This window comes from Oncorhynchus gorbuscha, unplaced genomic scaffold, assembly GCF_021184085.1.
Source record: "Oncorhynchus gorbuscha isolate QuinsamMale2020 ecotype Even-year unplaced genomic scaffold, OgorEven_v1.0 Un_scaffold_2579, whole genome shotgun sequence".
In the NCBI taxonomy this organism is placed as follows: Eukaryota; Metazoa; Chordata; class Actinopteri; order Salmoniformes; family Salmonidae; genus Oncorhynchus; species Oncorhynchus gorbuscha.
The window spans coordinates 42,451-56,635 of NW_025747052.1; positions in this window are offsets into that span (position 1 = coordinate 42,451).

The following is a 14,185-nucleotide window of genomic DNA, read 5'->3' on the forward strand; positions in this document are numbered from 1 at the left end:
CGAGAGCAATCAAAGAGTCCACATCTGAAGGAACCTCCCGGGAGAGAATCTCATCCTTAACCACTGCGTGGAGCCCCTCCAGAAAACGAGCGAGCAGCGCCGGCTCGTTCCACTCACTAGAGGCAGCAAGAGTGCGAAACTCAATAGAATAATCCGTTATGGACCGTTCACCTTGGCATAAGGAAGCCAGGGCCCTAGAAGCCTCCCTACCAAAAACTGAACGGTCAAAAACCCGAATCATCTCCTCTTTAAAGTTCTGGAACTTGTTAGAGCAATCAGCCCTTGCCTCCCAGATAGCTGTGCCCCATTCTCGAGCCCGGCCAGTAAGGAGTGAAATGACGTAAGCAACCCGAGCTCTCTCTCTAGAGTATGTGTTGGGTTGGAGAGAGAACACAATCTCACACTGCGTGAGAAAGGAGCGGCACTCAGTGGGCTGCCCGGAGTAGCAAGGTGGGTTATTAACCCTAGGTTCTGGAGGCTCGGCAGGCCAGGAAGTAACAGGTGGCACGAGACGTAGACTCTGGAACTGTCCAGAGAGGTCGGAAACCTGAGCGGCCAGGTTCTCCACGGCATGGCGAGCAGCAGACAATTCCTGCTCGTGTCTGCCGAGCATGGCTCCTTGGATCTTGACGGCAGTGTAACGAGCGTCTGAAGTCGCTGGGTCCATTCCTTGGTCGGTTCCTTCTGACATGCAGGTGATAGAGGACCCAAAAGCGACTTAACAGAAACAGAGTTTATTCAAGTCTGTAGAGGGGAATAACTGGAGAAGCGGCCACAGACTGCAGGTCGCTTCGGGTAGGCGCAGGCCGTAGTAGACAGAGACACCTGCTCACACGCAGCATCTGATGAAGGCAAAAAACACGACAGGACAGGGCGATACACAATCACAGCAAAAACACGACAGGACAGGGCGAAACGCAATCACAGCATGGTGAATACTAAACAAGGAACCGACGGGACAGGAACGGAACACAAAGGAATACATAGGGACTCTAATCAGGGGAAGGGATCGGGAACAGGTGTGGGAAGACTAAATGATGATTAGGGGAATAGGAACAGCTGGGAGCAGGAACGGAACGATAGAGAGAAGAGAGAGCGAGAGAGTGAGAGAGGGAGGGGGAGAGAGAGGGATAGAAAGAGGGAAAGAACCTAACAAGACCAGCAGAGGGAAACGAATAGAATGGGGAGCACAGGGACAAGACATGATAATAAATGACAAACATGACAGGTGGTGCTTGGAATCATTGTTCTTCCTCTGTCAATCATGGTTATCATGGTTACCTGCAAGGAAACACGTCCCATCATCATTGCTTTGCACAAAAAAGGCTTCACAGGCAAGGATATTGCTGCCAGTAAGATTGCACCTAAATCAACCATTTATCGGATCATCAAGAACTTCAAGGAGAGCGGTTCAATTGTTGTGAAGAAAGTCCAGCAAGCGCCAAGACTGTCTCCTAAAGTTGATTCAGCTGTGGGATCGGGGCACAGGAATGGCAGCAGGCAGGTGTGAGTGCATCTGCACTCACAGTGAGGCGAAGATTTTGGAGGATGGCCTGGTGTCAAGAAGGGCAGCAAAGAAGCCACTTCTCTCCAGGAAAAACATCAGGGACAGACTTATATTCTACTAAAGGTACAGGGATTGGACTGCTGAGGACTGGGGTAAAGTCATTTTCTCTGATGAATCCCCTTTCTGATTGTTTGGGGATTCCGGGAAAAAGGGACATCTGGGGAATCGGGAGAAGACAAGGTGAACTTGTGGTCAACCCTCAAGAGGCGGGTGGACAAACAAAACCCCATAAATTCTGACAAACTCCAAGCATTGATTATGCAAGAATGGGCTGCCATCAGTCAGGATGTGGCCCAGAAGTTAATTGACAGCATGCCAGGGCGGATTGCAGAGGTCTTGAAAAAGAAGGGTCAACACTGCAAATATTGACTCTTTGCATCAACTTCATGTAATTGTCAATAAAAGCCTTTGACACTTTGAGACATGGATTGTGTTTGTGTGCCATTCAGAGGGTGAACAGGCAAGACAAAAGATTTAGGTGCCTTTGAATGGGTATGGTAGTACGTGCCAGGTTCATCAGTTTGTGTCAAGAACTGTAACGCTGCTGGGTTTTTCACACTCAACAGTTTCCCATGTGCATCAAGAATGGTCCACCACCCAAAGGACATCCTGACAACTTGGCACAACTGTGGGAAGCTTTAGAGTCAACATGGGTCGGCATCCCTGTGGAACATGTAGGCTTGGCCCCAAACTATGTCCTCCCGGTCTCCTCCCTATATCTTTCTTCTGTCTCCACTCTGTCTCCTCTCTGTCTCCTCCCTGTCTCCTCCCTGTCTCCTCTCTGTCTCCTCTCTGTATCTTCCTTCTGTCTCCTCTCTGTCTCCTCTCTGTCTCCTCCCTGTCTCCTCCCTGTCTCCTCCCTGTCTCCTCTCTGTCTCCTCTCTGTATCTTCCTTCTGTCTCCTCTCTGTCTCCACTCTGTCTCCTCTCTGTCTCCTCCCTGTCTCCTCCCTGTCTCCTCCCTGTCTCCTCTCTGTCTCCTCTCTGTATCTTCCTTCTGTCTCCTCTCTGTCTCCTCTCTGTCTCCTCCCTGTCTCCTCCCTGTCTCCTCTCTGTCTCCTCTCTGTCTCCTCTCTGTATCTTCCTTCTGTCTCCTCTCTGTCTCCTCTCTGTCTCCTCTCTGTCTCCTCTCTGTCTCCTCTCTGTATCTTCCTTCTGTCTCCTCTCTGTCTCCACTCTGTCTCCTCTCTGTCTCCTCCCTGTCTCCTCCCTGTCTCCTCTCTGTCTCCTCTCTGTCTCCTCTCTGTATCTTCCTTCTGTCTCCTCTCTGTCTCCCCTCTGTCTCCTCTCTGTCTCCTCTCTGTCTCCTCTCTGTATCTTCCTTCTGTCTCCTCTCTGTCTCCACTCTGTCTCCTCTCTGTCTCCTCTCTGTCTCCTCTCTGTATCTTCCTTCTGTCTCCTCTCTGTCTCCACTCTGTCTCCTCTCTGTCTCCTCCCTGTCTCCTCCCTGTCTCCTCTCTGTCTCCTCTCTGTCTCCTCTCTGTATCTTCCTTCTGTCTCCTCTCTGTCTCCCCTCTGTCTCCTCTCTGTCTCCTCTCTGTCTCCTCTCTGTATCTTCCTTCTGTCTCCTCTCTGTCTCCACTCTGTCTCCTCTCTGTCTCCTCTCTGTCTCCTCTCTGTATCTTCCTTCTGTCTCCTCTCTGTCTCCACTCTGTCTCCTCTCTGTCTCCTCCCTGTCTCCTCCCCTGTCTCCTCCCTGTCTCCTCTCTGTCTCCTCTCTGTATCTTCCTTCTGTCTCCTCTCTGTCTCCACTCTGTCTCCTCTCTGTCTCCTCCCTGTCTCCTCCCTGTCTCCTCTCTGTCTCCTCTCTGTATCTTCCTTCTGTCTCCTCTCTGTCTCCTCTCTGTCTCCTCCCTGTCTCCTCCCTGTCTCCTCCCTGTCTCCTCTCTGTCTCCTCTCTGTATCTTCCTTCTGTCTCCTCTCTGTCTCCACTCTGTCTCCTCTCTGTCTCCTCCCTGTCTCCTCCCTGTCTCCTCTCTGTCTCCTCTCTGTCTCCTCTCTGTATCTTCCTTCTGTCTCCTCTCTGTCTCCTCTCTGTCTCCTCTCTGTCTCCTCTCTGTCTCCTCTCTATCTCCTCTCTGTCTCCTCTCTGTATCTTCCTTCTGTCTCCTCTCTGTCTCCACTCTGTCTCCTCTCTGTCTCCTCTCTGTCTCCTCTCTGTCTCCTCTCTGTATCTTCCTTCTGTCTCCTCTCTGTCTCCACTCTGTCTCCTCTCTGTCTCCTCCCTGTCTCCTCCCTGTCTCCTCTCTGTCTCCTCTCTGTCTCCTCTCTGTATCTTCCTTCTGTCTCCTCTCTGTCTCCTCCCTGTCTCCTCTCTGTCTCCTCCCTGTCTCCTCTCTGTCTCCTCTCTGTATCTTCCTTCTGTCTCCTCCCTGTCTCCTCTCTGTCTCCTCTCTGTCTCCTCTCTGTATCTTCCTTCTGTCTCCTCTCTGTCTCCACTCTGTCTCCTCTCTGTCTCCTCCCTGTCTCCTCCCTGTCTCCTCTCTGTCTCCTCTCTGTCTCCTCCCTGTCTCCTCTCTGTCTCCTCTCTGTCTCCTCTCTGTATCTTCCTTCTGTCTCCTCTCTGTCTCCACTCTGTCTCCTCTCTGTCTCCTCCCTGTCTCCTCCCTGTCTCCTCTCTGTCTCCTCTCTGTCTCCTCTCTGTATCTTCCTTCTGTCTCCTCTCTGTCTCCTCCCTGTCTCCTCTCTGTCTCCTCCCTGTCTCCTCCCTGTCTCCTCTCTGTATCTTCCTTCTGTCTCCTCTCTGTCTCCTCTCTGTCTCCTCTCTGTCTCCTCCCTGTCTCCTCTCTGTATCTTCCTTCTGTCTCCTCTCTGTCTCCTCTCTGTCTCCTCTCTGTCTCCTCTCTGTATCTTCCTTCTGTCTCCTCTCTGTCTCCTCTCTGTCTCCTCTCTGTCTCCTCTCTGTCTCCTCTCTGTCTCCTCTCTGTATCTTCCTTCTGTCTCCTCTCTGTCTCCTCTCTGTCTCCACTCTGTCTCCTCTCTGTCTCCACTCTGTCTCCTCTCTGTCTCCTCTCTGTCTCCACTCTGTCTCCTCTCTGTCTCCACTCTGTCTCCTCTCTGTCTCCACTCTGTCTCCTCTCTGTCTCCTCTCTGTCTCCTCTCTGTCTCCACTCTGTCTCCACTCCGTCTCCTCTCTGTATCTTCCTTCTGTCTCCTCTCTGTCTCCTCCCTGTCTCCTCTCTGTCTCTTCTCTGTCTCCTCTTTGTCTCCCCCCTGTCTCCTCTCTGTCTCCTCTCTGTCTCCTTTCTTTCTCCTCTCTGTCTCATCCCTGTCTCCTTTCTTTCTCCTCTCTGTCTCCTCTCTGTTTCCACTCTGTCTCTTCTCTGTCTCCTTTCTTCCTCCTCTCTCTCTCCTCTCTGTCTCCTTTCTTTCTCCTCTCTGTCTCCTCTCTGTCACTCTGTATCTGGAAGAATGATCTCTGTGGTTACTTGTATATTGATGAATGATCTCTGTGGTTACTTGTATATTGATGAATGATCTCTGTGGTTACTTGTATATTGATGAATGATCTCTATGGTAACTTGTATCTGTACAGGGTGAACTCTACATGACTCTATGGTAAATTTTATCTGTACAGGGTGAACTCTACATGATCTCTATGGTAACTTGTATCTGTACAGGGTGAACTCTACATGATCTCTATGGTAACTTGTATCTGTACAGGGTGAACTCTACATGATCTCTATGGTAACTTGTATCTGTACACGGTGAACTCTACATGACTCTATGGTAACTTGTATCTGTACAGGGTGAACTCTACATGATCTCTATGGTAACTTGTATCTGTACAGGGTGAACTCTACATGATCTCTATGGTAACTTGGATATGTACAGGGGGAACTCTACATGATTTCTATGGTAACTTGTATCTGTACAGGGTGAACTCTACATGACTCTATGGTAACTTGGATATGTACAGGGTGAACTCTACATGACTCTATGGTAACTTGTATCTGTACAGGGTGAACTCTACATGATCTCTATGGTAACTTGGATATGTACAGGGGGAACTCTACATGACTCTATGCAAAGGGTTTTTATAGTCTTTAGGAATTGTGCCTCATCTGTGCTGGTGTCACCCCCACATCAAATCAAATCAAATCAAATCAAATCAAATCAAATTTATTTATATAGCCCTTCGTACATCAGCTGATATCTCAAAGTGCTGTACAGAAACCCAGCCTAAAACCCCAAACAGGTTCTGCAGGTGTAAAAGCACGGTGGCTAGGAAAAACTCCCTAGAAAGGCCAAAACCTAGGAAGAAACCTAGAGAGGAACCAGGCTATGTGGGGTGGCCAGTCCTCTTCTGGCTGTGCCGGGTAGAGATTATAACAGAACATGACCAAGATGTTCAAATGTTCATAAATGACCAGCATGGTCGAATAATAATAAGGCAGAACAGTTGAAACTGGAGCAGCAGCACAGTCAGGTGGACTGGGGACAGCAAGGAGCCATCATGTCAGGTAGTCCTGGGGCACGGTCCTAGGGCTCAGGTCCTCCGAGAGAGAGAAAGAAAGAGAGAATTAGAGAGAGCATATGTGGGGTGGCCAGTCCTCTTCTGGCTGCGCCGGGTGGAGATTATAAAAGAACATGGCCAAGATGTTCAAATGTTCATAAATGACCAGCATGGTTGAATAATAGTAAGGCAGAACAGTTGAAACTGGAGCAGCAGCATGGCCAGGTGGACTGGGGACAGCAAGGAGTCATCATGTCAGGTAGTCCTGGGACATGGTCCTAGGGCCCAGGCCAGTTGAAACTGGAGCAGCAGCATGGCCAGGTGGACTGGGGACAGCAAGGAGTCATCATGTCAGGTAGTCCTGGGGCATGGTCCCAGGGCTCAGGTCCTCCGAGAGAGAGAAAGAAAGAGAGAAGGAGAGAATTAGAGAACGCACACTTAGATTCACACAGGACACCGAATAGGACAGGAGAAGTACTCCAGATATAACAAACTGACCCTAGCCCCCCGACACATAAACTACTGCAGCATAAATACTGGAGGCTGAGACAGGAGGGGTCAGGAGACACTGTGGCCCCATCCGAGGACACCCCCGGACAGGGCCAAACAGGAAGGATATAACCCCACCCACTTTGCCAAAGCACAGCCCCCACACCACACCAGCCTTTAGATGCTGTGACATCCTGTGGAGGTCAGGCCTGGGCGATCAGGTTACTGTAACTTGGTATTGTTTGACTGGTCAATGGTGGTTGGTTTTCGTTTGAAAGAGTCACACCTTCAACTGTTCTGAATGGAATGAAATGCCGTTGTTCTGCCTCTACTCCTGTACGCTGTCCATGGAATAAGGTTGTATGAAATGCCGTTGTTCTGCCTCTACTCCTGTACGCTGTCCATGGAATAAGGTTGTGTGAAATGCCGTTGTTCTGCCTCTACTCCTGTACGCTGTCCATGGAATAAGGTTGTGTGAAATGCCGTTGTTCTGCCTCTACTCCTGTACGCTGTCCATGGAATAAGGTTGTGTGAAATGTTTATCTTGTGACACAGCAAAGCCCATGGCCTGTGTTGGTCTGAGTAGTTCATGCTTTGTCTTGGAAGGTGACCTGAGGATCTATAGGTCTAGATTGGAGATGCTTTGTCTTGGAAGGTGACCTGAGGATCTATAGGTCCAGATTGGAGATGCTTTGTCTTGGAAGGTGACCTGAGGATCTATAGGTCCAGATTGGAGATGCTTTGTCTTGGAAGGTGACCTGAGGATCTATAGGTCCAGATTGGAGATGCTTTGTCTTGGAAGGTGACCTGAGGATCTATAGGTCCAGATTGGAGATGCTTTGTCTTGGAAGGTGACCTGAGGATCTATAGGTCCAGATTGGAGATGCTTTGTCTTGGAAGGTGACCTGAGGATCTATAGGTCCAGATTGGAGATGCTTTGTCTTGGAAGGTGACCTGAGGATCTATAGGTCTAGATTGGAGATGCTTTGTCTTGGAAGGTGACCTGAGGATCTATAGGTCTAGATTGGAGATGCTTTGTCTTGGAAGGTGACCTGAGGATCTATAGGTCCAGATTGGAGATGCTTTGTCTTGGAAGGTGACCTGAGGATCTATAGGTCCAGATTGGAGATGCTTTGTCTTGGAAGGTGACCTGAGGATCTATAGGTCCAGATTGGAGATGCTTTGTCTTGGAAGGTGACCTGAGGATCTATAGGTCCAGATTGGAGATGCTTTGTCTTGGAAGGTGACCTGAGGATCTATAGGTCCAGATTGGAGATGCTTTGTCTTGGAAGGTGACCTGAGGATCTATAGGTCCAGATTGGAGATGCTTTGTCTTGGAAGGTGACCTGAGGATCTATAGGTCCAGATTGGAGATGCTTTGTCTTGGAAGGTGACCTGAGGATCTATAGGTCCAGATTGGAGATGCTTTGTCTTGGAAGGTGACCTGAGGATCTATAGGTCTAGATTGGAGATGCTTTGTCTTGGAAGGTGACCTGAGGATCTATAGGTCCAGATTGGAGATGCTTTGTCTTGGAAGGTGACCTGAGGATCTATAGGTCCAGATTGGAGATGCTTTGTCTTGGAAGGTGACCTGAGGATCTATAGGTCCAGATTGGAGATGCTTTGTCTTGGAAGGTGACCTGAGGATCTATAGGTCCAGATTGGAGATGCTTTGTTAATGTCAGGGTTGACTTATAACTTCAGCTTTATGCCTTGTATGTTATTTCATTCATTTTACAACGCTTTTAAATAACACATTCACTTCTCATGACTATTCCCTTAGTCCTGCCAAACTCAGAATTCTTGATTGCACCTGGTTTTACTATAATATTAAATGGAGTCAGATGGTCAGGTTTAGCAAATGTAGATTGTTAAATATGATTTATCACTGCACACACACACACACACACACACACACACACACACACACACACACACACACACACACACACACACACACACACACACACACACACACACACACACACACACACACACACACACACACACACACACACACACACACACACACCCTCTGATAGATATGGCCAAGAGAGCAGTCTCTTTAATGGCTCCGTTCTGAATTCTCACACTGTGATAAATGAATTTTAATTAAGAGAATATGGAGAAATGTAATAAATGATGGTATTATTTTAATGACCAGAGAACAGAAGCTTTGCCATCATCCAAGTGGAGATGCTGTATATCACATCTAGTCAACCTTAAAGGCTTCTCCACAATGCTTATTTCAGGGCAGAGTAAGGGCACCTACAGCAACAAACTGATCACTAGAAATAGACGGCGGTTTCAGACGTTTGAAAAGGTCCTAAGAACGTCGCTATATGCCTTCCTCTGTGCTCAACCCCCAAAAGAAATGTCAAACGATCGCCCAGCACTGGGAGCGAACTCATGATGCTCAGAGCCAGAGAACTCCCTCATTAGACCACTGAGCCATCTTAACCACTCACAATGAATACCTAAACTTAACCACTCACAATGAATACCTAAACTTAACCACTCACAATGAATACCTAAACTTAACCACTCACAATGAATACCTAAACTTAACCACTCACGATGAATACCTAAACTTAACCACTCACAATGAATACCTAAACTTAACCACTCACAATGAATACCTAAACTTAACCACTCACGATGAATACCTAAACTTAACCACTCACGATGAATACCTAAACTTAACCCTCTGAGTTGTTTCTGTTTCAACCCTGTAACCACATGGAATTAATGCGTAAAAACAGACGTTTATCCATAATACGTTGAATTTTGACGGGAAACAATGAGATCTTGTTGACCGAAAACTCCAGGCAGTTCCCTTATCCCCTAGCCTAGTAGAAACTTCCTGTAGATTGAATTAATTACATGAACTCCTTTCAAATATACGAAAGTGGGAAAATTGTGAACTGTCTAGGGTTTATGTGTTAGGAGTTGTTTCTGTACGGGGCCAAATCATCTAAGAATGTTTCCATGTTATTGTTCTCTTAAAGTCACATAGTGGGTCTTATTCCATGTTATTGTTCTCTTAAAGTCACATAGTGCGTCTTATTCCATGTTATTGTTCTCTTAAAGTCCCATAGCGGGTCTTATTCCATGTTATTGTTCTCTTAAAGTCCCATAGTTTCTCCAGTGGGTCTTATTCCATGTTATTGTTCTCTTAAAGTGCCATAGTTTCTCCATTGGGTCTTATTCCATGTTATTGTTCTCTTAAAGTCCCATAGTGGGTCTTATTCCATGTTATTGTTCTCTTAAAGTCCCATAGCGGGTCTTATTCCATGTTATTGTTCTCTTAAAGTCCCATAGTTTCTCCAGTGGGTCTTATTCCATGTTATTGTTCTCTTAAAGTCCCATAGTGGGTCTTATTCCATGTTATTGTTCTCTTAAAGTCCCATAGTGGGTCTTATTCCATGTTATTGTTCTCTTAAAGTCCCATAGCGGGTCTTATTCCATGTTATTGTTCTCTTAAAGTCCCATAGCGGGTCTTATTCCATGTTATTGTTCTCTTAAAGTCCCATAGTGGGTCTTATTCCATGTTATTGTTCTCTTAAAGTCCCATAGTGGGTCTTATTCCATGTTATTGTTCTCTTAAAGTCCCATAGTTTCTCCAGTGGGTCTTATTCCATGTTATTGTTCTCTTAAAGTGCCATAGTTTCTCCATTGGGTCTTATTCCATGTTATTGTTCTCTTAAAGTCCCATAGTGGGTCTTATTCCATGTTATTGTTCTCTTAAAGTCCCATAGCGGGTCTTATTCCATGTTATTGTTCTCTTAAAGTCCCATAGTTTCTCCAGTGGGTCTTATTCCATGTTATTGTTCTCTTAAAATCCCATAGTGGGTCTTATTCCATGTTATTGTTCTCTTAAAGTCCCATAGTGGGTCTTATTCCATGTTATTGTTCTCTTAAAGTCCCATAGTGGGTCTTATTCCATGTTATTGTTCTCTTAAAGTGCCATAGTTTCTCCATTGGGTCTTATTCCATGTTATTGTTCTCTTAAAGTCCCATAGTGGGTCTTATTCCATGTTATTGTTCTCTTAAAATCCCATAGTGGGTCTTATTCCATGTTATTGTTCTCTTAAAGTCCCATAGCGGGTCTTATTCCATGTTATTGTTCTCTTAAAGTCCCATAGCGGGTCTTATTCCATGTTATTGTTCTCTTAAAGTCCCATAGTGGGTCTTATTCCATGTTATTGTTCTCTTAAAGTCCCATAGTGGGTCTTATTCCATGTTATTGTTCTCTTAAAGTCCCATAGTGGGTCTTATTCCATGTTATTGTTCTCTTAAAGTCCCATAGTGGGTCTTATTCCATGTTATTGTTCTCTTAAAGTCCCATAGTGGGTCTTATTCCATGTTATTGTTCTCTTAAAGTCACATAGTGGGTCTTATTCCATGTTATTGTTCTCTTAAAGTCACATAGTGCGTCTTATTCCATGTTATTGTTCTCTTAAAGTCCCATAGTGGGTCTTATTCCATGTTATTGTTCTCTTAAAGTGCCATAGTTTCTCAATTGGGTCTTATTCCATGTTATTGTTCTCTTAAAGTCCCATAGTGGGTCTTATTCCATGTTATTGTTCTCTTAAAGTCCCATAGTGGGTCTTATTCCATGTTATTGTTCTCTTAAAGTCCCATAGCGGGTCTTATTCCATGTTATTGTTCTCTTAAAGTCCCATAGTTTCTCCAGTGGGTCTTATTCCATGTTATTGTTCTCTTAAAGTCCCATAGTGGGTCTTATTCCATGTTATTGTTCTCTTAAAGTCCCATAGTGGGTCTTATTCCATGTTATTGTTCTCTTAAAGTCCCATAGCGGGTCTTATTCCATGTTATTGTTCTCTTAAAGTCACATAGTGGGTCTTATTCCATGTTATTGTTCTCTTAAAGTCACATAGTGGGTCTTATTCCATGTTATTGTTCTCTTAAAGTCCCATAGTGGGTCTTATTCCATGTTATTGTTCTCTTAAAGTCCCATAGTGAGTCTTATTCCATGTTATTGTTCTCTTAAAGTCCCATAGTGGGTCTTATTCCATGTTATTTTTTATCTTAAAGTCCCACACTGCTGTGATCACAGTCAACACATCGGCCTGCAACGGAAACATGCAGTCTCTCCTTCACTGCAGCCGAGGTGATTAAGACATTTAAACGTGTTAACCCACGCAAGGCTGCAGGCCCAGACGGCATCCCCAGCCGCGCCCTCCGAGCATGCGCAGACCAGCTGGCCGGTGTGTTTACGGACATATTCAATCAATCCCTATACCAGTCTGCTGTTCCCACATGCTTCAAGAGGGCCACCATTGTTCCTGTTCCCAAGAAAGCTAAGGTAACTGAGCTAAACGACTACCGCCCCGTAGCACTCACTTCCGTCATCATGAAGTGCTTTGAGAGACTAGTCAAGGACCATATCACCTCCACCCTACCTGACACCCTAGACCCACTCCAATTTGCTTACCGCCCAAATAGGTCCACAGACGATGCAATCTCAACCACACTGCACACTGCCCTAACCCACCTGGACAAGAGGAATACCTATGTGAGAATGCTGTTCATCGACTACAGCTCGGCATTCAACACCATAGTACCCTCCAAGCTCGTCATCAAGCTCGAGACCCTGGGTCTCGACCCCGCCCTGTGCAACTGGGTACTGGACTTCCTGACGGGCCGCCCCCAGGTGGTGAGGGTAGGCAACAACATCTCCTCCCGCTGATCCTCAACACGGGGCCCCACAAGGGTGCGTTCTGAGCCCTCTCCTGTACTCCCTGTTCACCCACGACTGCGTGGCCACGCACGCCTCCAACTCAATCATCAAGTTTGCGGACGACACAACAGTGGTAGGCTTGATTACCAACAACGATGAGACGGCCTACAGGGAGGAGGTGAGGGCCCTTGGAGTGTGGTGTCAGGAAAATAACCTCACACTCAACGTCAACAAAACTAAGGAGATGATTGTGGACTTCAGGAAACAGCAGAGGGAACACCCCCCTATCCACATCGATGGAACAGTAGTGGAGAGGGTAGCTAGTTTTAAGTTCCTCGGCATACACATCACAGACAAACTGAATTGGTCCACTCACACTGACAGCGTCGTGAAGAAGGCGCAGCAGCGCCTATTCAACCTCAGGAGGCTGAAGAAATTCGGCTTGTCACCAAAAGCACTCACAAACTTCTACAGATGCACAATCGAGAGCATCCTGGCGGGCTGTATCACCGCCTGGTACGGCAACTGCTCCGCCCTCAACCGTAAGGCTCTCCAGAGGGTAGTGAGGACTGCACAACGCATCACCGGGGGCAAACTACCTGCCCTCCAGGACACCTACACCACCCGTTGTTACAGGAAGGCCATAAAGATCATCAAGGACATCAACCACCCGAACCACTGCCTGTTCACCCCGCTATCATCCAGAAGGCGAGGTCAGTACAGGTGCATCAAAGCTGGGACCGAGAGACTGAAAAACAGCTTCTATCTCAAGGCCATCAGACTGTTAAATAGCCACCACTAACATTGAGTGGCTGCTGCCAACACACTGTCATTGACACTGACCCAACTCCAGCCATTTTAATAATGGGAATTGATGGGAAATGATGTAAATATATCACTAGCCACTTTAAACAATGCTACCTTATATAATGTTACTTACCCTACATTATTCATCTCATATACATATGTATATACTGTACTCTACAACATCGACTGCATCCTTATGTAACACATGTATCACTAGCCACTTTAACTATGCCACTTTGTTTACTTTGTCTACATACTCATCTCATATGTATATACTGTACTCGATACCATCTACTGTATGCTGCTCTGTACCATCACTCATTCATATATCCTTATGTACATGTTCCTTATCCCCTTACACTGTGTATAAGACAGTAGTTTTGGAATTGTTAGTTAGATTACTTGTTGGTTATCACTGCATTGTCGGAACTAGAAGCACAAGCATTTCGCTACACTCGCATTAACATCTGCTAACCATGTGTATGTGACAATAAAATTGGATTTGATTTGATTTGATCACTCAGAACATAGGACACATTAAACCAGGGGTGGGCATATCCAGTCCTCCAGCAGTGTGGTCTCTGGTGTATGGAGACTGGGGGACATGTGGTGGGTGGCTGTATGTTCTGAGTGATATGATGTGTTGACTGTGAACACAGCAGTGTGGTCTCTGGTGTATGGGGACTGGGGGACATGTGGTGGGTGGGCTGTATGTTCTGTCAACGCTGGTTGGCCAGGGATGAGTGTGTACTCCACTGAACCCATTCAAGGGATGCTCTTAGTTGTCCTGCTGTGGAGTTGGATACAGCCACTGGACATGGAGATTGGATGAGGGTTCCCTGACCATGTGGTTATTATCTGTGGTGGGGGGTGATGTTCCACTCCCTGTGTGTGTGTGTGTGTGTGTGTGTGTGCGTGCGTGCGTGCGTGCGTGCGTGTGTGTGTGTGTGTGTGTGTGTGTGCACGCATATTGCCCTATCAATGCATCCCTGTGTTTAGATAATGTGTCCTCCTTACCGTTTATTGAGTAAATGTGTCCCTTCATGTTGGCAGAACCCACAGCCAAATGTCTCACACACACACACACACACACACACACACACACACACACACACACACACACACACACACACACACACACACACACACACACACACACACAC